This window comes from Carcharodon carcharias, chromosome 12, assembly GCF_017639515.1.
Source record: "Carcharodon carcharias isolate sCarCar2 chromosome 12, sCarCar2.pri, whole genome shotgun sequence".
Lineage (NCBI taxonomy): Eukaryota > Metazoa > Chordata > Chondrichthyes > Lamniformes > Lamnidae > Carcharodon > Carcharodon carcharias.
The window spans coordinates 120,837,370-120,864,241 of NC_054478.1; positions in this window are offsets into that span (position 1 = coordinate 120,837,370).

Here is a 26,872-nt window from a genome sequence, read left to right on the forward strand (position 1 = left end):
GACAGGTTAGTGAATGGGGAATGAAAGGTTAGTGAAGGAAGAATGATACGTTAATGAATCGGGAATGATATGTTAGTGGAGGAGAGAATGACATGTTAGTGGAGGAGAGAATGACATGTTAGTGGAGGAGAGAATGACATGTTAGTGGAGGAGAGAATGACATGTTAGTGGAGGAGAGAATGACAGGTTCGTGGAGGTGAGAATGACAGGTTAGTGAAAGGGAGAATGACACGTCAGTGAATGGGTAAAGAGAGGTTCATGAACGGAGAACGTTAGATTAGTGGAGGGGGAATAGACAGGTTAGTGAAGGGGAAATGACAGGTTAGTGAAGAGTGGAATGAAAGATTAGTGAAGGGTGGAATGAAAGGTTAGTGAAGAGTGCAATGACAGGTTAATGAAAGGGGAATGACAGTTTAGTGGAGGGGAGAATGACATGTTAGTGGAGGAGAAATGACAGGTTAGTGAAGGGGGGAAATGATAGTTTAGTGAAGGAGAAAATGACAGGTTAGTGAAGGGGGAATGAAAGGTTAGTGAAGGGGGAACGACAGGTTAGTGGAGGGGAGAATGACAGGTTAGTGGAGGGGAGAATGACAGGTTAGTAAAAGGGGCAATGACAGGTTAGTGACAGGGTTATGACAGGTTAGTGATTGAGGAATGACAGGTTAGTGGAGGGTAGAATGACAGGTTAGTGGAGGGGTGCATGACAGGTTAGTGGAGGGGTGCATGACAGGTTAGTGTAGGGGGAATGACAGGTTAGTGGAGTGGGAATGTTAGATAAGTGGAGTGGAGAATGACAGGTTAGTGAAGGGGGAACGACAGGTTAGTGAAAGGGGGAATGAAAGGTTAGTGAAGGGGGATTAACAACTTAGGGGGAATGTTAGATTAAGTGGCGAGGAAAATGACAGGTTATTGAAAGGAAGAATGACAGGTTAGTGTAGCGGGAATGACCGGTTAGTGAAGGTGGAATGACCGGTTAGTGAAGGTGGAATGACCGGTTAGTGAAGGTGGAATGACAGGTTAGTGAAGTGGGAATGAAAGGTTAGTGGAGGCGATAATGACAGGTTAGTGAAGCGGGTATGAAAGGTTAGTGGAGGCGATAATGACAGGTTAGTGAAGGGGGAACGAATGGTTAGTGAAGGGAGAATGACAGGTTAGTGGAGGGGAGAATGACAGGTTAGTGGAGGGGAGAATGACAGGTTAGTGTAGGGGGAATGACAGGTTAGTGGAGTGGGAATGTTAGATAAGTGGAGTGGAGAATGACAGGTTAGTAAAAGGGGCAATGACAGGTTAGTGACATGGTTATGACAGGTTAGTGGAGGGGAGAATGACAGGTTAGTGGAGGGGAGAATGACAGGTTAGTGGAGGGGAGAATGACAGGTTAGTGAAGGGGGAATAACAACTTAGGGGGAATGTTAGATTAAGTGGCGAGGAAAATGACAGGTTATTGAAAGGAAGAATGCCAGGTTAGTGAAGGTGGAATGACCGGTTAGTGAAGGTGGAATGACCGGTTAGTGAAGGTGGAATGACAGGTTAGTGAAGCGGGAATGAAAGGTTAGTGGAGGCGATAATGACAGGTTAGTGAAGCGGGTATGAAAGGTTAGTGGAGGCGATAATGACAGGTTAGTGAAGGGGGAACGAATGGTTAGTGGAGGGGAGAATGACAGGTTAGTGGAGGGGAGAATGACAGGTTAGTGGAGGGGAGAATGACAGGTTAGTGGAGGGGAGAATGACAGGTTAGTGGAGGGGGAATGACAGGTTAGTGTAGGCGGAATGACAGGTTAGTGGAGTGGGAATATTAGATAAGTGGAGTGGAGAATGACAGGTTAGTAAAAGGGGCAATGACAGGTTACTGACAGGGTTATGACAGGTTAGTGATTGAGGAATGACAGGTTAGTGGAGGGGAGAATGACAGGTTAGTGGAGGGGAGATTGACAGGTTAGTGGAGGGGAGAATGACAGGTTAGTGGAGGGGAGAATGACAGGTTAGTGTAGGGGGAATGACAGGTTAGTGGAGTGGGAATGTTAGATAAGTGAAGGGGGAATGACAGGTTAGTGAAGGGGGAATGACAGGTTAGTGAAAGGGAGAACATCAGGTTAACGAAAGGGAGAATGACAGGTTAGTGAAAGGGTGAATGATATCTTAATGAAGGGGGAATGACTGGATCGTGAAAGGGAGAATGATAGCTTAATGAAGGGGGAATGACTGATTTGTGAAAGGGGGAATGACAGGTTAGTGATGGGGGATCGATAGATTAGTGCTGGGGGAATGTTATATTAGTGGAGGGGAGAATGACAGGTTAGTGAAAGGGAGAATCATAGGTTAGTGAAGGGGGAATAAGAGGTTAGTGAAGGGGGAACAACAGGTTAGTGAAAGGGGGAATGAAATGTTAGTGAAGGGGGAATAACACCTTAGGGGGAATGTTATTTTGGTAGAGAGGGAATAACAGGTTAGTGAATGGGAGAATGACTGGTTGATGGAGGGGAAATGACAGGTTAGTTAAGGTGGAATGAAAGGTTAGTGAAGGGGGAATGACAGGTTAGTGAAGGTGGAATGAAAGGTTAGTGAAGGGGGAATGACAGGTTAGTGAAGGGGGAATGACAGGTTAGTGAAGGGGGAATGACAGGTTAGTAAAGGGGCAATGACAGGTTAGTGAAGGGGGAATGACAGGTTAGTGAAGTGGGGAATGACAGGTTAGTGAAGGAGGAATGACAGGTAAATGAAGCGGGAATGAAAGGTAAGTGGAGGGGAGAATGACCGGTTAGTGGAGGGGAGAATGACCGGTTAGTGGAGGGGAGAATGACCGGTTAGTGGAGGGGAGAATGACCGGTTAGTGGAGGGGAGAATGACCGGTTAGTGGAGGGGAGAATGACCGGTTAGTGGAGGGGAGAATGACAGGTTAGTGGAGGGGAGAATGACCGGTTAGTGGAGTGGAGAATGACAGGTTAGTTAAAGGGACAATAATAGGTTAGTTAAAGGGAGAATGACAGGTTAGTGAAAGGGAGACTGATAGGTTAGTGAAGGAGGAATGACAGATTAGTGGAGTGGGAATGTGACACTAGTGGAGGGGAGAATGACACATGAGTGAATGGGGGAATGACAGGTTAGTGAAGGGGAAATGACAGGTCAATGCAGTGGGAATGAGAGGTTAGTGGAAGGGAGAATAACAGGTTAGTGGAGGGTAGAATGACAGGTTAGTGGAGGGTAGAATGACAGGTTAGTGGAGGGTAGAATGACAGGTTAGTGGAGGGGAGAATGACAGATTAGTGGAGGGGAGAATGACAGGTTAGTGGAGGGGAGAATGACAGGTTAGTGGAGGGGAGAATGACAGGTTAGTGGAGGGGAGAATGACAGCTTAGTGGAGGGGAGAATGACAGCTTAGTGGAGGGGAGAATGACAGCTTAGTGGAGGGGAGAATGACAGGTTAGTGGAGGGGAGAATGACAGGTTAGTGGAGGGGAGAATGACAGGTTAGTGGAGGGTAGAATGACAGGTTAGTGGAGGGGTGCATGACAGGTTAGTGTAGGGGGAATGACAGGTTAGTGGAGTGGGAATGTTAGATAAGTGGAGTGGAGAATGACAGGTTAGTGAAGGGGGAACGACAGGTTAGTGAAAGGGGAAATGAAAGGTTAGTGAAGGGGGAATAACAACTTAGGGGGAATGTTAGATTAAGTGGCGAGGAAAATGACAGGTTATTGAAAGGAAGAATGCCAGGTTAGTGAAGGTGGAATGACCGGTTAGTGAAGGTGGAATGACCGGTTAGTGAAGGTGGAATGACAGGTTAGTGAAGCGGGAATGAAAGGTTAGTGGAGGCGATAATGACAGGTTAGTGAAGCGGGTATGAAAGGTTAGTTGAGGCGATAATGACAGGTTAGTGAAGGGGGAACGAATGGTTAGTGGAGGGGAGAATGACAGGTTAGTGGAGGGGAGAATGACAGGTTAGTGGAGGGGAGAATGACAGGTTAGTGGAGGGGGAATGACAGGTTAGTGTAGGCGGAATGACAGGTTAGTGGAGTGGGAATATTAGATAAGTGGAGTGGAGAATGACAGGTTAGTAAAAGGGGCAATGACAGGTTACTGACAGGGTTATGACAGGTTAGTGATTGAGGAATGACAGGTTAGTGGAGGGGAGAATGACAGGTTAGTGGAGGGGAGATTGACAGGTTAGTGGAGGGGAGAATGACAGGTTAGTGGAGGGGAGAATGACAGGTTAGTGTAGGGGGAATGACAGGTTAGTGGAGTGGGAATGTTAGATAAGTGAAGGGGGAATGACAGGTTAGTGAAGGGGGAATGACAGGTTAGTGAAGGGGGAATGACAGGTTAGTGAAGGGGGAATGACAGGTTAGTGAAGGGGGAATGACTGATTTGTGAAAGGGGGAATGACAGGTTAGTGATGGGGGATCGATAGATTAGTGCTGGGGGAATGTTATATTAGTGGAGGGGAGAATGACAGGTTAGTGAAAGGGAGAATCATAGGTTAGTGAAGGGGGAATAAGAGGTTAGTGAAGGGGGAACAACAGGTTAGTGAAAGGGGGAATGAAATGTTAGTGAAGGGGGAATAACACCTTAGGGGGAATGTTATTTTGGTAGAGAGGGAATAACAGGTTAGTGAATGGGAGAATGACTGGTTGATGGAGGGGAAATGACAGGTTAGTGAAGGTGGAATGAAAGGTTAGTGAAGGGGGAATGACAGGTTAGTGAAGGTGGAATGAAAGGTTAGTGAAGGGGGAATGACAGGTTAGTGAAGGGGGAATGACAGGTTAGTAAAGGGGCAATGACAGGTTAGTGAAGGGGGAATGACAGGTTAGTGAAGTGGGGAATGACAGGTTAGTGAAGGAGGAATGACAGGTAAATGAAGCGGGAATGAAAGGTAAGTGGAGGGGAGAATGACCGGTTAGTGGAGGGGAGAATGACCGGTTAGTGGAGGGGAGAATGACCGGTTAGTGGAGGGGAGAATGACCGGTTAGTGGAGGGGAGAATGACAGGTTAGTGGAGGGGAGAATGACCGGTTAGTGGAGTGGAGAATGACAGGTTAGTTAAAGGGACAATAATAGGTTAGTTAAAGGGAGAATGACAGGTTAGTGAAAGGGAGACTGATAGGTTAGTGAAGGAGGAATGACAGATTAGTGGAGTGGGAATGTGACACTAGTGGAGGGGAGAATGACACGTGAGTGAATGGGGGAATGACAGGTTAGTGAAGGGGAAATGACAGGTCAATGAAGTGGGAATGAGAGGTTAGTGGAAGGGAGAATAACAGGTTAGTGGAGGGTAGAATGACAGGTTAGTGGAGGGTAGAATGACAGGTTAGTGGAGGGGAGAATGACAGGTTAGTGGAGGGGAGAATGACAGGTTAGTGGAGGGGAGAATGACAGGTTAGTGGAGAGGAGAATGACAGGTTAGTGGAGGGGAGAATGACAGGTTAGTGGAGGGGAGAATGACAGGTTAGTGGAGGGTAGAATGACAGCTTAGTGGAGGGGAGAATGACAGCTTAGTGGAGGGGAGAATGACAGCTTAGTGGAGTGGGAATGTTAGATAGGTGGAGTGGAGAATGACAGGTTAGTAAAAGGGGCAATGACAGGTTAGTGACAGGGTTATGACAGTTTAGTGATTGAGGAATGACAGGTTAGTGGATGGGAGAATGACAGGTTAGTGGAGGGGAGAATGACAGGTTAGTGTAGGGGGAATGACAGGTTAGTGGAGTGGGAATGTTAGATAAGTGGAGTGGAGAATGACAGGTTAGTGAAGGGGGAACGACAGGTTAGTGAAAGGGGAAATGAAAGGTTAGTGAAGGGGTAATAACAACTTAGGGGGAATGTTGCATTAAATGGCGAGGAAAATGACAGGTTATTGAAAGGAAGAATGACAGGTTAGTGAAGGTGGAATGACCGGTTAGTGTAGCGGGAATGACCGGTTAGTGAAGCGGGAATGACCAGTTAGTGAAGTTGGAATGACCGGTTAGTGAAGTTGGAATGACCGGTTAGTGAAGGTGGAATGACAGTTTAGTGAAGTGGGAATGAAAGGTTAGTGGAGGCGATAATGACAGGTTAGTGAAGCGGGTATGAAAGCTTAGTGGAGGCGATAATGACAGGTTAGTGAAGGGGGAACGAATGGTTAGTGAAGGGACAATGACACGTTAGTGGAGGGGAGAATGACAGGTTAGTGGAGGGGAGAATGACAGGTTAGTGGAGGGGAGAATGACAGGTTAGTGTAGGGGGAATGACAGGTTAGTGGAGTGGGAATGTTAGATAAGTGGAGTGGAGAATGACAGGTTAGTAAAAGGGGCAATGACAGGTTAGTGACAGGGTTATGACAGGTTAGTGGAGGGGAGAATGACAGGTTAGTGGAGGGGAGAATGACAGGTTAGTGGAGGGGAGAATGACAGGTTAGTGAAGGGGGAATAACAACTTAGGGGGAATGTTAGATTAAGTGGCGAGGAAAATGACAGGTTATTGAAAGGAAGAATGCCAGGTTTGTGAAGGTGGAATGACCGGTAAGTGAAGGTGGAATGACCGGTAAGTGAAGGTGGAATGACCGGTTAGTGAAGGTGGAATGACCGGTTAGTGAAGGTGGAATGACCGGTTAGTGAAGGTGGAATGACAGGTTAGTGAAGGTGGAATGACAGGTTAGTGGAGGCGATAATGACAGGTTAGTGAAGCGGGTATGAAAGGTTAGTGGAGGCGATAATGACAGGTTAGTGAAGGGGGAACGAATGGTTAGTGGAGGGGAGAATGACAGGTTAGTGGAGGGGAGAATGACAGGTTAGTGGAGGGGGAATGACAGGTTAGTGGAGTGGGAATGTTAGATAGGTGGAGTGGAGAATGACAGGTTAGTAAAAGGGGCAATGACAGGTTAGTGACAGGGTTATGACAGTTTAGTGATTGAGGAATGACAGGTTAGTGGATGGGAGAATGACACGTTAGTGGAGGGGAGAATGACAGGTTAGTGTAGGGGGAATGACAGGTTAGTGGAGTGGGAATGTTAGATAAGTGGAGTGGAGAATGACAGGTTAGTGAAGGGGGAACGACAGGTTAGTGAAAGGGGGAATGAAAGGTTAGTGAAGGGGTAATAACAACTTAGGGGGAATGTTGCATTAAATGGCGAGGAAAATGACAAGTTACTGAAAGGGAGAATGACAGGTTAGTGGATGGGTAATGTGTGATTAGTGGCGGGGAGAATGACAGGTAATTTAAAGGGAGAATGATAGGTTAGTGAAGGTGGAATGACAGGTTAGTGAATGGGGAACGAATGGTTAGTGCAGGGAGAATGACAGGTTAGTGAAGAGGAGAATGACAGGTTAGTGGCGGTGGAATGTTATATTAGTGGAGGGGAGAATGACTGGTTAGTGAAGGGGAGAATGACAAGTTACTGAAAGGGAGAATGACAGGTTAGTGAAGGGGGAATGACATGTTAGTGAAGGGGGAATGACAGGTTAGTGAAAGGGAGAACATCAGGTTAGCGAAAGGGAGAATGACAGGTTAGTGAAAGGGAGAATGATATCTTAATGAAGGGGGAATGACTGGATCGTGAAAGGGAGAATGATAGCTTAATGAAGGGGGAATGACTGATTTGTGAAAGGGGGAATGACAGGTTAGTGATGGGGGATCGATAGATTAGTGCTGGGGGAATGCTATATTAGTGGAGGGGAGAATGACAGGTTAGTGAAAGGGAGAATCATAGGTTAGTGAAGGGGGAATAAGAGGTTAGTGAAGGGGGAACAACAGGTTAGTGAAAGGGGGAATGAAATGTTAGTGAAGGGGGAATAACACCTTAGGGGGAATGTTATTTTGGTAGAGAGGGAATAACAGGTTAGTGAATGGGAGAATGACTGGTTGATGGAGGGGAAATGACAGGTTAGTGAAGGCGGAATGACAGGTTAGTGAAGGAGGAATGACAGGTTAATGAAGTGGGAATGAGAGGTTAGTGGAGGGGAGAATGACAGGTTAGTGGAGGGGAGAATGACAGGTTAGTGGAGGGGAGAATGACAGGTTAGTGGAGGGGGGAATGACAGGTTAGTGGAGGGGTGAATGACAGGTTATTGGATTGGGAATGTTAGATAAGTGGCCGGGAAAATGACAGGTTAGTGAAAGGGAGAATGACAGGTTATTGAAAGGGAGAATGATAGGTTAGTGGAGGCAATAATGACAGGTTAGTGAAGGGGGAATGACAGGTTATTGGCGGTGGAATGTTACATTAGTGGAGGGGAGAATGACTGGTTCGTGAAAGGGAGAAAGACAAGTTACTGAAAGGGAGAATGAAACGTTAATGAATCGGGAATGACAGGTTAGTGAAGGGGGAATGACAGGTTAGTGAAGGGGGAATGACAGGTTAGTGCAGGGGGAATGACAGGTTAGTGGAGAGGGAATGTTAGATAAGTGGCGAGAAAAATGACAGGTTAGTGAAAGGGAGAATGACAGGTTATTGAAAGGAAGAATGACAGGTTAGTGAAGGTGGAATGACAGGTTAGTGAACGTGGAATGACAGGTTAATGAAAGGGGAATGACAGTTTACTGGACGGGAGAATGACATGTTAGTGGAGGAGAAATGACAGGTTAGTGAAGGGGGGGAATGATAGATTAGTGAAGGTTTATGACAGGTTAGTGATTGAGGAATGACAGGTTAGTGGAGGGGAGAATGATAGGTTAGTGGAGGGGAGAATGATAGGTTAGTGGAGGGGAGAATGACAGGTTAGTGGAGGGGAGAATGACAGGTTAGTGGAGGGGAGAATGACAGGTTAGTGGAGGGGAGAATGACAGGTTAGTGGAGGGGAGAATGACAGGTTAGTGTAGGGGGAATGACAGGTTAGTGGAGTGGGAATGTTAGATAAGTGGAGTGGAGAATGACAGTTTAGTAAAAGGGGCAATGACAGGTTAGTGACAGGGTTATGACAGGTTAGTGATTGAGGAATGACTGGTTAGTGAAAGGGAGAATGACAGGTTATTGAAAGGGAGAATGGTAGGTTAAGGCAGGGAGAATGATAGGTTAGTGAAGGTGGAATGACAGGTTAGTGAAGGGGGAATGAAAGGTTAGTGGAGGCGATATTGACAGGTTAGTGAAGGGGGAATGAAAGGTTAGTGAAGGGAGAATGATACATTAATGAATTGGGAATGACAGGTTAGTGGAGGAGAGAATGACATGTTAGTGGAGGAGAAATGACATGTTAGTGGAGGAGAAATGACATGTTAGTGGAGGAGAAATGACATGTTAGTGGAGGAGAAATGACATGTTAGTGGAGGAGAAATGACAGGTTAGTGGAGGAGAGAATGACAGGTTAGTGAAAGGGAGAATGACACGTCAGTGAATGGGTAAAGAGAGGTTAGTGAACGGAGAACGTTAGATTAGTGGAGGGGGAATAGACATGTTAGTGAAGGGTGGAATGAAAGATTAGTGAAGGGTGGAATGAAAGATTAGTGAAGGGTGGAATGAAAGATTAGAGAAGGGTGGAATGAAAGATTAGTGAAGGGTGGAATGAAAGATTAGTGAAGGGTGGAATGAAAGGTTAGTGAAGAGTGGAATGACAGGTTAATGAAAGGGGAATGACAGTTTAGTGGAGGGGAGAATGACATGTTAGTGGAGGAGAAATGACAGGTCAGTGAAGGGGAGAAATGATAGATTAGTGAAGGAGAAAATGATAGGTTAGTAAAGGGGGAATGACAGGTTAGTGAAGGGGGAATGACAGGTTAGTGAAGAGGGAATGACAGGTTAGTGGAGTGGAAATGTTAGATAAGTGGAGGGGAGAATGACAGGTTAGTGAAAGGGAGAATGACAGGTTAGTGAAAGGGAGAATGACAGGTTAGTGAAAGGGAGAATGACAGGTTAGTGTATGGGAGAATGACAGGTTAGTGAAGGGGGTATGACAGGTTAGTGGAGGGGAGAATGATAGGTTAATGACCTTTGAATGACAGGTTAGTGGACGGGTAATGCTATATTTGTGGCGCGGAGAATTACTGGTTAGTGAAATGGAGAATGTCAGGTTAGTGAAAGGAAGAATGATAGGTTCATGCAGGGAGAATGATAGGTTAGTGAAGGTGGAATGACAGGTTAGTGAAGGTGGAATGACAGGTTAGTGAAGGGGGAATGACAGGTTAGTGAAGGGGGAATGACAGGTTAGTGAAGCGAGAATGACAGGTTAGTGAAGGGGGAATGGTAGTTTAGTGGAGTGGAGAATGACAGGTTAGTAAAAGGGGCAATGACAGGTTCGTGGAGGGGAGAATGACAGGTTAGTGGAGGGGAGAATGACAGGTTAGTGTAGGGGGAATGACAGGTTAGTGGAGTGGGAATGTTAGATAAGTGGAGTGGAGAATGACAGGTTAGTGAAAGGGGGAATGACAGGTTAGTGAAGGGGGAATGACAGGTTATTGAAGGGGGAATGACAGGTTAGTGAAGGGGGAATGACAGGTTAGTGGAGGGGAGAATGACAGGTTAGTGAAGGGGGAATGACAGGTTAGTGGAGTGGGTATGTTAGATAAGAGGCGGGGAAAATGATAGGTTAGTGAAACAGAGATTGACAGGTTAGTTAAATCCAGAATGACATGTTAGTGGAGGGGAAAATGATAGGTTAATGAAGGGTGAATGACAGGTTAGTGGACGGGTAGTGTACGATTAGTGGCCTGGAGAATGACTGGTTAGTGAAAGGGAGAATGGTAGGTTAAGGCAGGGAGAATGATAGGTTAGTGAAGGTGGAATGAAAGGTTCGTGGAGGCGATATTGACAGGTTAGTGAATGGGGAATGAAAGGTTAGTGAAGGAAGAATGATACGTTAATGAATCGGGAATGACAGGTTAGTGGAGGAGAGAATGACATGTTAGTGGAGGAGAGAATGACATGTTAGTGGAGGAGAGAATGACATGTTAGTGGAGGAGAGAATGACAGGTTCGTGGAGGTGAGAATGACAGGTTCGTGGAGGTGAGAATGACAGGTTAGTGAAAGGGAGAATGACACGTCAGTGAATGGGTAAAGAGAGGTTCGTGAACGGAGAACGTTAGATTAGTGGAGGGGGAATAGACAGGTTAGTGAAGGGGAAATGACAGGTTAGTGAAGAGTGGAATGAAAGATTAGTGAAGGGTGGAATGAAAGGTTAGTGAAGAGTGCAATGACAGGTTAATGAAAGGGGAATGACAGTTTAGTGGAGGGGAGAATGACATGTTAGTGGAGGAGAAATGAAAGGTTAGTGAAGGGGGGAAATGATAGTTTAGTGAAGGAGAAAATGACAGGTTAGTGAAGGGGGAATGACAGGTTAGTGAAGGGGGAATGACAGGTTAGTGGAGTGGGAATGTTAGATAAGTGGCGAGAAAAATGACAGGTTAGTGAAAGGGAGAATGACAGGTTATTGAAAGGAAGAATGACAGGTTAGTGAAGGTGGAATGACAGGTTAGTGAACGTGGAATGACAGGTTAATGAAAGGGGAATGACAGTTTACTGGACGGGAGAATGACATGTTAGTGGAGGAGAAATGACAGGTTAGTGAAGGGGGGGAATGATAGATTAGTGAAGGTTTATGACAGGTTAGTGATTGAGGAATGACAGGTTAGTGGAGGGGGGAATGATAGGTTAGTGGAGGGGAGAATGACAGGTTAGTGGAGGGGAGAATGACAGGTTAGTGGAGGGGAGAATGACAGGTTAGTGGAGGGGAGAATGACAGGTTAGTGTAGGGGGAATGACAGGTTAGTGTAGGGGGAATGTTAGATAAGTGGAGTGGAGAATGACAGTTTAGTAAAAGGGGCAATGACAGGTTAGTGACAGGGTTATGACAGGTTAGTGATTGAGGAATGACTGGTTAGTGAAAGGGAGAATGACAGGTTATTGAAAGGGAGAATGGTTAGGGCAGGGAGAATGATAGGTTAGTGAAGGTGGAATGACAGGTTAGTGAAGGGGGAATGAAAGGTTAGTGGAGGGGATATTGACAGGTTAGTGAAGGGGGAATGAAAGGTTAGTGAAGGGAGAATGATACGTTAATGAATTGGGAATGACAGGTTAGTGGAGGAGAGAATGACATGTTAGTGGAGGAGAAATGACATGTTAGTGGAGGAGAAATGACAGGTTAGTGGAGGAGAGAATGACAGGTTAGTGAAAGGGAGAATAACACGTCAGTGAATGGGTAAAGAGAGGTTAGTGAACGGAGAACGTTAGATTAGTGGAGGGGGAATAGACAGGTTAGTGAAGGGTGGAATGAAAGATTAGAGAAGGGTGGAATGAAAGATTAGAGAAGGGTGGAATGAAAGATTAGTGAAGGGTGGAATGAAAGATTAGTGAAGGGTGGAATGAAAGATTAGTGAAGGGTGGAATGAAAGATTAGTGAAGGGTGGAATGAAAGATTAGTGAAGGGTGGAATGAAAGGTTAGTGAAGAGTGGAATGACAGGTTAATGAAAGAGGAATGACAGTTTAGTGGAGGGGAGAATGACATGTTAGTGGAGGAGAAATGACAGGTCAGTGAAGGGGGGAAATGATAGATTAGTGAAGGAGAAAATGATAGGTTAGTAAAGGGGGAATGACAGGTTAGTGAAGTGGGAATGACAGGTTAGTGAAGACGAATGACAGGTTAGTGGAGTGGAAATGTTAGATAAGTGGAGGGGAGAATGACAGGTTAGTGAAAGGGAGAATGACAGGTTAGTGAAAGGGAGAATGACAGGTTAGTGAAAGGGAGAATGACAGGTTAGTGTATGGGAGAATGACAGGTTAGTGAAGGGGGTATGACAGGTTAGTGGAGGGGAGAATGATAGGTTAATGACCTTTGAATGACAGGTTAGTGGACGGGTAATGCTATATTCGTGGCGCGGAGAATTACTGGTTAGTGAAATGGAGAATGTCAGGTTAGTGAAAGGAAGAATGATAGGTTCATGCAGGGAGAATGATAGGTTAGTGAAGGTGGAATGACAGGTTAGTGAAGGTGGAATGACAGGTTAGTGTATGGGAGAATGACAGGTTAGTGAAGGGGGTATGACAGGTTAGTGGAGGGGAGAATGATAGGTTAATGACCTTTGAATGACAGGTTAGTGGACGGGTAATGCTATATTCGTGGCGCGGAGAATTACTGGTTAGTGGAATGGAGAATGTCAGGTTAGTGAAAGGAAGAATGATAGGTTCATGCAGGGAGAATGATAGGTTAGTGAAGGTGGAATGACAGGTTAGTGAAGGGGGATTGACAGGTTAGTGAAGGGGGAATGACAGGTTAGTGAAGGGGGAATGACAGGTTTGTGAAGGGGGAATGAAAGGTTAGTGAAGCGAGAATGACAGGTTAGTGAAGGGGGAATGGTAGTTTAGTGGAGTGGAGAATGACAGGTTAGTAAAAGGGGCAATGACAGGTTAGTGACAGGGGTATGACAGGTTAGTGAAGGTGGAATGACAGGTTCGCGGAGGGGAGAATGACAGGTTAGTGGAGGGGAGAATGACAGGTTAGTGTAGGGGGAATGACAGGTTAGTGGAGTGGGAATGTTAGATAAGTGGAGTGGAGAATGACAGGTTAGTGAAAGGGGGAATGACAGGTTAGTGAAGGGGGAATGACAGGTTAGTGAAGGGGGAATGACAGGTTAGTGGAGGGGAGAATGACAGGTTATTGAAAGGGAGAATGGTTAGGGCAGGGAGAATGATAGGTTAGTGAAGGTGGAATGACAGGTTAGTGAAGGGGGAATGAAAGGTTAGTGGAGGGGATATTGACAGGTTAGTGAAGGGGGAATGAAAGGTTAGTGAAGGGAGAATGATACGTTAATGAATTGGGAATGACAGGTTAGTGGAGGAGAGAATGACATGTTAGTGGAGGAGAAATGACAGGTTAGTGGAGGAGAGAATGACAGGTTAGTGAAAGGGAGAATAACACGTCAGTGAATGGGTAAAGAGAGGTTAGTGAACGGAGAACGTTAGATTAGTGGAGGGGGAATAGACAGGTTAGTGAAGGGTGGAATGAAAGATTAGAGAAGGGTGGAATGAAAGATTAGTGAAGGGTGGAATGAAAGATTAGTGAAGGGTGGAATGAAAGATTAGTGAAGGGTGGAATGAAAGATTAGTGAAGGGTGGAATGAAAGATTAGTGAAGGGTGGAATGAAAGGTTAGTGAAGAGTGGAATGACAGGTTAATGAAAGAGGAATGACAGTTTAGTGGAGGGGAGAATGACATGTTAGTGGAGGAGAAATGACAGGTCAGTGAAGGGGGGAAATGATAGATTAGTGAAGGAGAAAATGATAGGTTAGTAAAGGGGGAATGACAGGTTAGTGAAGTGGGAATGACAGGTTAGTGAAGACGAATGACAGGTTAGTGGAGTGGAAATGTTAGATAAGTGGAGGGGAGAATGACAGGTTAGTGAAAGGGAGAATGACAGGTTAGTGAAAGGGAGAATGACAGGTTAGTGAAAGGGAGAATGACAGGTTAGTGTATGGGAGAATGACAGGTTAGTGAAGGGGGTATGACAGGTTAGTGGAGGGGAGAATGATAGGTTAATGACCTTTGAATGACAGGTTAGTGGACGGGTAATGCTATATTCGTGGCGCGGAGAATTACTTGTTAGTGAAATGGAGAATGTCAGGTTAGTGAAAGGAAGAATGATAGGTTCATGCAGGGAGAATGATAGGTTAGTGAAGGTGGAATGACAGGTTAGTGAAGGTGGAATGACAGGTTAGTGTATGGGAGAATGACAGGTTAGTGAAGGGGGTATGACAGGTTAGTGGAGGGGAGAATGATAGGTTAATGACCTTTGAATGACAGGTTAGTGGACGGGTAATGCTATATTCGTGGCGCGGAGAATTACTGGTTAGTGGAATGGAGAATGTCAGGTTAGTGAAAGGAAGAATGATAGGTTCATGCAGGGAGAATGATAGGTTAGTGAAGGTGGAATGACAGGTTAGTGAAGGTGGAATGACAGGTTAGTGAAGGGGGAATGACAGGTTAGTGAAGGGGGAATGACAGGTTAGTGAAGCGAGAATGACAGGTTAGTGAAGGGGGAATGGTAGTTTAGTGGAGTGGAGAATGACAGGTTAGTGAAAGGGTGAATGACAGGTTAGTGAAGGGGGAATGACAGGTTAGTGAAAGGGAGAATGAAAGGTTAGTGAAGGGGGAATGACAGGTTTGTAAAGAGGGAATGACAGTTACTGACGGAGGAATGACACGTCAGTGAAGGGGGAATCACAGGGTAGTGAAGGGGGGAAATGACAGGTTATTGAAGGAGAAAATGACAGGTTATTGAAGGAGAAAATGACAGGTTCTTGAAGGAGAAAATGACAAGTTCTTGAAGGAGAAAATGACAAGTTATTGAAGGAGAAAATGACAAGTTACTGAAGGAGAAAATGACAGGTTATTGAAGGAGAAAATGACAGGTTATTGAAGGAGAAAATGACAGGTTATTGAAGGAGAAAATGACAGGTTATTGAAGGAGAAAATGACAGGTCAGTGAAGGGCGAATGACAGGTCAGTGAAGGGCGAATGACAGGTCAGTGAAGGGCGAATGACAGGTCAGTGAAGGGCGAATGACAGGTCAGTGAAGGGCGAATGACAGGTCAGTGAAGGGCGAATGACAGGTCAGTGAAGGGCGAATGACAGGTCAGTGAAGGAGGAATGACAGGTCAGTGAAGGAGGAGTGACAGGTAAATGAAGCGGGAATGAGAGGTTAGTGGAAGGGAGAATGACAGATTAGCGGAGGGGAGAAAGACAGGTTAGTTAAAGGGAGAATGACAGGTTAGTGGAGGGGAGAATGACAGGTTAGCGGAGGGGAGAATGACAGGTTAGCGGAGGGGAGAATGACAGGTTAGCGGAGGGGAGAATGACAGGTTAGCGGAGGGGTGAATGACTGGTTAGCGGAGGGGAGAATGACAGGTTAGCGGAGGGGAGAATGACAGGTTAGTGGAGGGGAGAATGACAGGTTAGTGGAGGGGAGAATGACAGGTTAGTGGAGGGGAGAATGACACGTGAGTGAATGGGGGAATGACAGGTTAGTGAAGGGGAAATGACAGGTTAATGAAGCGGGAATGAGAGGTTAGTGGAAGGGAGAATGACAGGTTAGTGGAGGGTAGAATGACAGGTTAGTCGAGGGGAGAATGACAGGTTAGTGGAGGGGAGAATGACAGGTTAGTGGAGGGGAGAATGACAGGTTAGTGGAGGGGAGAATGACAGGTTAGTGGAGGGGAGAATGACAGGTTAGTGGAGGGGAGAATGACAGGTTAGTGGAGGGAGAATGACAGGTTAGTGGAGTGGGAATGTTAGATAAGTGGAGGGGAGAATGACAGGCTAGTGAAGGGGGAATGACAAGTTAGTGGAGGGGAGAATGACAGGTTAATGAAGGGGGAATGACAGGTTAGTGAAGGGGGAATGACAGGGTAGTGAAGGGGGAATGACAAGTTAGTGAAGGGGGAATGACAGGTTAGTGGACGGGAGAATGACAGGTTAGTGGGGGGGAAATGACAGGTTAGTGGAGGGGAAATGACAGGTTAGTGGAGGGGAAATGACAGGTTAGTGGAGGGGAAATGACAGGTTAGTGGAGGGGAAATGATAGGTTAGTGAATGGGGAATGACAGGCTAGTGAAAGCGAGAATGACAAGTTAGTGGCGGGGAGAATGACAGGTTATTGAAAGGGAGATGGCTTAATGAAGGGGGAATGACAGGTTCATGAGAGGGGGAATGACAGATTAGTGAAGGGGAATGACAGATTAGTGGAGTGGGAATATGAGATTAGTGGTGGGCAGAATGACAGGTTAGTGAAAGGGAGAATGACAGGTTAGTGAAAGGGAGAATGACAGGTTAGTGAAAGGGAGAATGACAGGTTAGTGAAAGGGGAATGAGAGGTTAGTGCATGGGTAAATGACAGGTTAGTGCATGGGGAATGTTATATTAGTGGAGGGGAGATTGACATGTTAGTGAAGGCGGAATGACAGGTAAGTGAAGGGGGAATGACAGGTTAGTGAAGGAGGAATGACAGGTTAATGAAGCGGGAATGAGAGGTTAGTGGAGGGGAGAATGACAGGTTAATGGAGGGGATAATGACAGGTTAGTGGAGGGGTGAATTACAGGTTAGTGGAGGGGTGAATGACAGGTTAGTGGAGGGGAGAATGACAGGTTAGTGGAGGGGTGAATGACAGGTTAGTAGAGGGGAAATGACAGGTTAGTGAAGGGGAAAATGATAGGTTAGTGAACGGGGAATGACAGGCTAGTGAAAGTGAGAATGACACGTTAGTGGAGGGGAGAATGAAGGGTGAATGTCCGGTTAGTTGACGGGTAATGTGTGGTTAGTGGCGGGGAGAATGACAGGTTATTGAAAGGGAGATGGCTTAATGAAGGGGGAATGACATGTTCATGAAAGGGGGAATGACAGATTAGTGAAGCGGAATGACAGATTAGTGGAGTGGGAATATGAGATTAGTGGTGTGCAGAATGACATGTTAGTGAAAGGGAGAATGACAGGTTAGTGAAAGGGAGAATGATAGGTAAGTGAAGGGGGAATGACAGGTTCGTGATGGGGGAATGACAGGTTAGTGCATGGGTAAATGACAGGTTAGTGCATGTGGAATGTTATATTAGTGGAGGGGAGATTGACATGTTAGTGAAGGCGGAATGACAGGTTAGTGAAGGAGGAATGACAGGTTAATGAAGCGGGAATGAGAGGTTAGTGGAGGGGAGAATGACAGGTTAGTGGAGGGGAGAATGACAGGTTAGTGGAGTGGAAATGACAGGTTAGTGAATGGTGGAAATGATATATTAGTGAAGGAGAAATGACAGGTTAGTGGAGGGGAGAATGACAGGTTAGTGGAGGGGAGAATGACAGGTTAGTGGAGGGGAGAATGACAGGTTAGTGGAGGGGAGAATGACAGGTTAGTGATGGAGGAATGACAGGTTAGTGGAGGGGCGAATGACAGGTTAGTGGAGGGGAGAATGACAGGTTAGTGATTGGGGAATGACAGGTTAGTGAAGTGGTGAATGACAGGTTAGTGGAGGGGAGAATGACAGGTTAATGAAGCGGGAATGAGAGGTTAGTGGAGGGGAGAATGACAGGTTAGTGGAGGGGAGAATGACAGGTTAGTGGAGGGGAGAATGACAGGTTAGTGGAGTGGAGAATGACAGGTTAGTGGAGGGGAGAATGACAGGTTAGTGGAGGGGATAATGACAGGTTAGTGAAGGGGGAATGACAGGTTAGTGAAGGGGAAAATGATAGGTTAGTGAAGGGGGAATGACAGGCTAGTGAAAGTGAGAATGACACGTTAGTGGAGGGGAGAATGACAGGTTAATGAAGCGGGAATGAGAGGTTAGTGGAGGGGAGAATGACAGGTTAGTGGAGGGGAGAATGACAGGTTAGTGGAGGGGATAATGACAGGTTAGTGAAGGGGGAATGACAGGTTAGTGAAGGGGAAAATGATAGGTTAGTGAAGGGGGAATGACCGGCTAGTGAAAGCGAGAATGACACGTTAGTGGAGGGGAGAATGATAGGTTAATGAAGGGTGAATGTTCGGTTAGTTGACGGGTAATGTGTGGTTAGTGGCGTGGAGAATGACAGGTTATTGAAAGGGAGATGGCTTAATGAAGTGGGAATGACAGGTTCATGAAAGGGGGAATGACAGATTAGTGAAGCGGAATGACAGATTAGTGGAGTGGGAATATGAGATTAGTGGTGGGCAGAATGACAGGTTAGTGAAAGGGAGAATGACAGGTTAGTGAAAGGGAGAATGACAGGTTAGTGAAAGGGAGAATGACAGGTTAGTGAAAGGGAGAATGACAGGTTAGTGAAGGAGGAATGACAGGTTCGTGATGGGGGAATGACAGGTTAGTGCATGGGTAAATGACAGGTTAGTGCATGTGGAATGTTATATTAGTGGAGGGGAGATTGACATGTTAGTGAAGGCGGAATGACAGGTTAGTGAAGGAGGAATGACAGGTTAATGAAGCGGGAATGAGAGGTTAGTGGAGGGGAGAATGACAGGTTAGTGGAGGGGAGAATGACAGGTTAGTGGAGGGGAGAATGACAGGTTAGTGGAGGGGAGAATGACAGGTTAGTGGAGGGGAGAATGACAGGTTAGTGGAGGGGAGAATGACAGGTTAGTGGAGTGGAAATGACAGGTTAGTGAATGGTGGAAATGATATATTAGTGAAGGAGAAATGACAGGTTAGTGGAGGGGAGAATGACAGGTTAGTGGAGGGGAGAATGACAGGTTAGTGATTGGGGAATGACAGGTTAGTGAAGTGGTGAATGATAGGTTAGTGATGCGGGAATGACAGGTTAGTGGAGTGGGAATGTTAGATAAGTAGCGGGGAAAATGACAGGTTAGTGAAATGGAGAATGTAAGGTTAGTGAAACGGAGAATGTCATGTTAGTGAAAGTGAGAATGACAGGTTAGTTAATTAGGAATGACAGGTTAGTGGAGGGGAGAATGATAGGTTAATGAAGGATGAATGACCGGTTAGTGGACGGGTAATGTGTGATTAGTGGCGGGGAGAATGACTGGTTTGTGAAAGGGAGAATGACAGGTCAGAGAAGGGAGAATGACAGATTAGTGAAGGGGGAATGACAGGTTTGTGGCGGTGGAATTTTATATTAGTGGAGGGGAGAATGACTGGTTAGTGAAAGGGAGAATGACAAGCTACTGAAAGGGAGAATGATACGTTAATGAAGCGGGAATGACAGGTTAGTGAAGGGAGAATGACAGGTTATTGAAGGGGGAATGGTAGTTTAGTGGAGGGGACAATGACAGATTAGTAAAAGGGGCAATGACAGTTTAGTGACAGGTGTATGACAGGTTAGTGATTGAGGAATGACAGGTTAGTGGAGCGGACTTCACAGGTTAGTGAAGGGGAGGAATGACAGGTTAGTGGAGGGGAGAATGACAGGTTAGTTAAAGTGAGAATGAAAGGTTAGTGAAGGGGGATGAACAACTTAGCGAAGGGGGAATGTTAGATTGGTAGAGGGGGAGTAACAGGTTAGTGAAGGGGAAATGACAGGTTAGTGAAGGGGAAATGACAGGTTAGTTAAGGGGAAATGACACGTTAGTGAAGGGGAAATGACAGGTTAGTGGAGGAGAGAATGACAGGTTAGTTTAGAAGGAATGAGAGGTGAGTGAAAGGGGGATGAGAGGTGAGTGAAGTGGGGAATGACAGGTTAGTGAAGTGGGGAATGACAGGTTAGTGAAGTGGGGAATGACAGGTTAGAGAAGTGGGGAATGACAGGTTAGAGAAGTGGGGAATGACAGGTTAGAGAAGTGGGGAATGACAGGTTAGAGAAGTGGGGAATGACAGGTTAGAGAAGTGGGGAATGACAGGTTAGAGAAGTGGGGAATGACAGGTTAGTGAAGGAGGAATGACAGGTAAATGAAGCGGGAATGAGAGGTAAGTGGAGGGGAGAATGACCGGTTAGTGGAGTGGAGAATGACAGGTTAGTTAAAGGGACAATAATAGGTTTGTTAAAGGGAGAATGACAGGTTAGTGAAAGGGAGAATGATAGGTTAGTGAAGGAGGAATGACAGATTATTGGAGTGGGAATGTGAGATTAGTGGAGGGGAGAATGACACGTGAGTGAATGGGGGAATGACAGGTTAGTGAAGGGGAAATGACAGGTTAATGTAGCGGGAATGAGAGGTTAGTGGAAGGGAGAATGACAGGTTAGTGGAGGGTAGAATGACAGGTTAGTGGAGGGGAGAATGACAGGTTAGTGGAGGGGAGAATGACAGGTTAGTGGAGGGGGGAATGACAGGTTAGTGGAGGGTAGAATGACAGGTTAGTGGAGGGGAGAATGACAGGTTAGTGGAGGGGAGAATGACAGGTTAGTGGAGGGGAGAATGACAGGTTAGTGGAGGGGAGAATGACAGGTTAGTGAAGGGAGAATGTTAGATAACTGGAGGGGAGAATGACAGGCTAGTGAAAGGGGAATGACAAGTTAGTGGAGGGGAAATGATAGGTTAGTGAAGGGGGAATAACAGGCTAGTGAAAGCGAGAATGACAAGTTAGTGGAGGGGAGAATGATAGGTTAATGAAGGGTGAATGTCCGGTTAGTTGATGGGTAATGTGTGGTTAGTGGCGGGGAGAATGACAGGTTATTGAAAGGGAGATGGCTTAATGAAGGGGGAATGACAGGTTCATGAAAGGGGGAATGACAGATTAGTGAAGGGGAATGACAGATTAGTGGAGTGGGAATATGAGATTAGTGGTGGGCAGAATGACAGGTTAGTGAAAGGGAGAATGACAGGTTAGTGAAAGGGAGAATGACAGGTTAGTGAAAGGGAGAATGACAGGTTAGTGAAAGGGAGAATGACAGGTAAGTGAAGGGGGAATGACAGATTAGTGCATTGGTAAATGACAGGTTAGTGCATGGGGAATGTTATATTAGTGGAGGGGAGATTGACATGTTAGTGAAGGCGGAATGACAGGTTAGTGAAGGGGGAATGACAGGTTAGTGAAGGAGGAATGACAGGTTAATGAAGTGGGAATGAGAGGTTAGTGGAGGGGAGAATGACAGGTTAGTGGAGGGGAGAATGACAGGTTAGTGGAGGGGAGAATGACAGGTTAGTGGAGGGGAGAATGACAGGTTAGTGGAGGGGAGAATGACAGGTTAGTGGAGGGGAGAATGACAGGTTAGTGAAGGGAGACTGACAGGTTAGTGGAGTGGGAATGTTAGATAAGTGGAGGGAAGAATGACGGGTGAGTGAAGGGAGAATGACAGGTTAGTGGAGGGGAGAATGACAGGTTAGTGAAGGGGGAATGACAGGTTAGTGAAGGGGGAATGACAGGTTAGTGAAGGGGGAATGACAGGTTAGTGAAGGGGGAATGACAGGTTAGTGGAAGTGAAATGACAGGTTAGTGGAGGGGAAATGACAGGTTAGTGGAGGGGAAATGACAGGTTAGTGGAGGGGAAATGACAGGTTAGTGGAGGGGAAATGACAGGTTAGTGAAGGGGAAAATGATAGGTTAGTGAATGGGGAATGACAGGCTAGTGAAAGCGTGAATGACACGTTAGTGGAGGGGAGAATGATAGGTTAATGAAGGGTGAATGTCCGGTTAGTTGACGGGTAATGTGTGGTTAGTGGCGGGGAGAATGACAGGTTATTGAAAGGGAGATGGCTTAATGAAGGGGGAATGACAGGTTCATGAAAGGGGGAATGACAGATTAGTGAAGGGGAATGACAGATTAGTGGAGTGGGAATATGAGATTAGTTGTGGGCAGAATGACAGGTTAGTGAAAGGGAGAATGACAGGTTAGTGAAAGGGAGAATGACAGGTTAGTGAAAGGGAGAATGATAGTTAAGTGAAGGGGGTATGACAGGTTCATGATGGGGGAATGACAGGTTAGTGCATGGGTAAATGACAGGTTAGTGCATGGGGAATGTTATATTAGTGGAGGGGAGATTGACATGTTAGTGAAGGCGGAATGACAGGTTAGTGAAGGGGGAATGACAGATTAGTGAAGGAGGAATGACAGGTTAATTAAGCGGGAATGAGAGGTTAGTGGAGGGGAGAATGACAGGTTATTGGAGGGGAGAATGACAGGTTAGTGGAGGGGAGAATGACAGGTTAGTGAAGGGGGAATGACAGATTAGTGAAGGGGGGAATGACAGGTTAGTGGAGTGGAAATGACAGGTTAGTGGAGGGGAGAATGACAGGTTAGTGGAGGGGAGAATGACAGGTTAGTGGAGGGGAGAATGTCAGGTTAATGAAACGCACAATGTCAGGTTAGTGAAAGCGAGAATGACAGGTTAGTTAATTAGGTATGACAGGTTAGTAGAGGGGAGAATGATAGGCTAATGAAGGATGAATGACCGCTTAGTGGACGGGTAATGTGTGATTAGTGGTGGGGAGAATGACTGGTTAGTGAAAGGGAGAATGACAGGTTATTGAAACGGAGAATGAAAGGTTAAGGCCGGGAGAATGATAGGTTAGTGAAGGTGGAATGACAGTTTAGTGAAGGGGAAATGAAAGTTTATTGGAGGGGATAATGACAGGTTAGTGTTGGAGAGAATGACATGTTACTGGATGCGAGAATGACAGGTTAGTGAAAAGGAGAATGACAGGTCAGTGAAGGGGGAATGACAGGTGAGTGGAGGGGATAATGACAGGTTAGTGGAGGGGATAATGACACGTCAGTAAAGGGGGAATGAAAGGTCATTGAAGGGAGAATGACAGGTCAGTGAAGGGAGAATGACAGGTCAGTGAAGGGAGAATGACAGGTCAGTGAAGGGAGAATGACAGGTCAGTGAAGGGAGAATGACAGATTAGTGAAGGGGGAATGACAGGTTTGTGGCGGTGGAATTTTATATTAGTGGAGGGGAGAATGACTGGTTAGTGAAAGGGAGAGTGACAAGCTACTGAAAAGGAGAATGATACGTTAATGAAGCGGGAGTGACAGGTTTGTGGCGGTGGAATTTTATATTAGTGGAGGGGGAATGACAGGTTAGTGAAGGGGAGAATGACAGGTTAGTGATTGAGGAATGACAGGTTAGTGGAGGAGAGAATGACATGTTGCTGGAGGGGAGAATGACAGGTTAATGAAAGGGAGAATGACAGGTTGGTGAAGAGGGAATAAAAGGTTAGTGAACGGAGAACATTAGATTAGTGAAGGGGGAATGAAAGGTTAGTGGAGGGGTTAATGACAGGTTAGTGAAGGGGGAATGAAATGTCAGTGAAGGGAGAATGACAGGTTAGTGAAGGGGAGGAATGACAGGTTAGTGGAGGGGAGAATGACAGGTTAGTTAAAGGGAGAATGAAAGGTTAGTGAAGGGGGAAGAACAACTTAGCGAAGGGAGAATGTTAGATTGGTAGAGGGGGAGTAACAGGTTAGCGAAGGGGAAATGACAGGTTAGCGAAGGGGAAATGACAGGTTAGCGAAGGGGAAATGACAGGTTAGTGAAGGGGAAATGACAGGTTAGTGGAGGAGAGAATGACAGGTTAGTTTAGAAGGAATGAAAGGTTAGTGAAAGGGGGATGAGAGTTGAGTGAAGTGGGGAATGACAGGTTAGTGAAGTGGGGAATGACAGGTTAGTGAAGTGGGGAATGACAGGTTAGTGAAGTGGGGAATGACAGGTTAGTGAAGGAGGAATGACAGGTTAATGAAGCGGGAATGAGAGGTTAGTGGAGGGGAGAATGACAGGTTAGTGGAGGGGAGAATGACAGGTCAGTGGAGGGGAGAATGACAGGTCAGTGGAGGGGAGAATGACAGGTTAGTGGAGGGGAGAATGACAGGTTAGTGGAGGGGAGAATGACAGGTTAGTGGAGGGGATAATGACACGTCAGTAAAGGGGGAATGAAAGGTCATTGAAGGGACAATGACAGGTCAGTGAAGGGAGAATGACAGGTCAGTGAAGGGAGAATGACAGGTCAGTGAAGGGAGAATGACAGGTCAGTGAAGGGAGAATGACAGGTCAGTGAAGGGAGAATGACAGATTAGTGAAGGGGGAATGACAGGTTTGTGGCGGTGGAATTTTATATTAGTGGAGGGGAGAATGACTGGTTAGTGAAAGGGAGAGTGACAAGCTACTGAAAAGGAGAATGATACGTTAATGAAGCGGGAGTGACAGGTTTGTGGCGGTGGAATTTTATATTAGTGGAGGGGGAATGACAGGTTAGTGAAGGGGAGAATGACAGGTTAGTGATTGAGGAATGTCAGGTTAGTGGAGGAGAGAATGACATGTTGCTGGAGGGGAGAATGACAGGTTAATGAAAGGGAGAATGACAGGTTGGTGAAGAGGGAATAAAAGGTTAGTGAAAGGAGAACATTAGATTAGTGAAGGGGGAATGAAAGGTTAGTGGAGGGGTTAATGACAGGTTAGTGAAGGGGGAATGAAATGTCAGTGAAGGGAGAATGACAGGTTAGTGAAGGGGAGGAATGACAGGTTAGTGGAGGGGAGAATGACAGGTTAGTTAAAGGGAGAATGAAAGGTTAGTGAAGGGGGAAGAACAACTTAGCGAAGGGGGAATGTTAGATTGGTAGAGGGGGAGTAACAGGTTAGCGAAGGGGAAATGACAGGTTAGCGAAGGGGAAATGACAGGTTAGCGAAGGGGAAATGACAGGTTAGCGAAGGGGAAATGACAGGTTAGTGAAGGGGAAATGACAGGTTATTGGAGGAGAGAATGACAGGTTAGTTTAGAAGGAATGAAAGGTTAGTGAAAGGGGGATGAGAGTTGAGTGAAGTGGGGAATGACAGGTTAGTGAAGTGGGGAATGACAGGTTAGTGAAGTGGGGAATGACAGGTTAGTGAAGTGGGGAATGACAGGTTAGTGAAGTGGGGAATGACAGGTTAGTGAAGGAGGAATGACAGGTTAATGAAGCGGGAATGAGAGGTTAGTGGAGGGGAGAATGACAGGTTAGTGGAGGGGAGAATGACAGGTCAGTGGAGGGGAGAATGACAGGTTAGTGGAGGGGAGAATGACAGGTTAGTGGAGGGGAGAATGACAGGTTAGTGGCGGGGAGAATGACAGGTTAGTGGAGGGGAAATGACAGGTTAGTGAAGGGGAAAATGATAGGTTAGTGAACTGGGAATGACAGGCTAGTGAAAGTGAGAATGACACGTTAGTGGAGGGGAGAATGATAGGTTAATGAAGGGTGAATGGCCGGTTAGTTGACGGGTAATGTGTGGTTAGTGGCGGGGAGAATGACAGGTTATTGAAAGGGAGATGGCTTAATGAAGGGGGAATGACAGGTTCATGAAAGGGGGAATGACAGATTAGTGAAGCGGAATGACAGATTAGTGGAGTGGGAATATGAGATTAGTGGTGGGCAGAATGACAGGTTAGTGAAAGGGAGAATGACAGGTTAGTGAAAGGGAGAATGACAGGTTAGTGAAAGGGAGAATGACAGGTTAGTGAAAGGGAGAATGATAGGTAAGTGAAGGGAGAATGACAGGTTCGTGATGGGGGAATGACAGGTTAGTGCATGGGTAAATGACAGGTTAGTGCATGTGGAATGTTATATTAGTGGAGGGGAGATTGACATGTTAGTGAAGGCGGAATGACAGGTTAGTGAAGGAGGAATGACAGGTTAATGAAGCGGGAATGAGAGGTTAGTGGAGGGGAGAATGACAGGTTAGTGGAGGGGAGAATGACAGGTTAGTGGAGTGGAAATGACAGGTTAGTGAATGGTGGAAATGATATATTAGTGAAGGAGAAATGACAGGTTAGTGGAGGGGAGAATGACAGGTTAGTGGAGGGGAGAATGACAGGTTAGTGGAGGGGAGAATGACAGGTTAGTGGAGGGGAGAATGACAGGTTAGTGGAGGGGAGAATGACAGGTTAGTGAAGGGGGAATGACAGGTTAGTGAAGGGGAAAATGATAGGTTAGTGAAGGGGGAATGACAGGCTAGTGAAAGTGAGAATGACACGTTAGTGGAGGGGAGAATGACAGGTTAATGAAGCGGGAATGAGGGGTTAGTGGAGGGGCGAATGACAGGTTAGTGGAGGGGAGAATGACAGGTTAGTGGAGGGGATAATGACAGGTTAGTGAAGGGGGAATGACAGGTTAGTGAAGGGGAAAATGATAGGTTAGTGAAGGGGCAATGACAGGCTAGTGAAAGTGAGAATGACACGTTAGTGGAGGGGAGAATGACAGGTTAATGAAGCGGGAATGAGAGGTTAGTGGAGGGGCGAATGACAGGTTAGTGGAGGGGAGAATGACAGGTTAGTGGAGGGGATAATGACAGGTTAGTGAAGGGGGAATGACAGGTTAGTGAAGGGGAAAATGATAGGTTAGTGAAGGGGCAATGACCGGCTAGTGAAAGCGAGAATGACACGTTAGTGGAGGGGAGAATGACACGTTAGTGGAGGGGAGAATGACAGGTTAGTGGAGGGGCGAATGACAGGTTAGTGGAGGGGAGAATGACAGGTTAGTGATTGGGGAATGACAGGTTAGTGAAGTGGTGAATGATAGGTTAGTGATGCGGGAATGACAGGTTAGTGGAGTGGGAATGTTAGATAAGTAGCGGGGAAAATGACA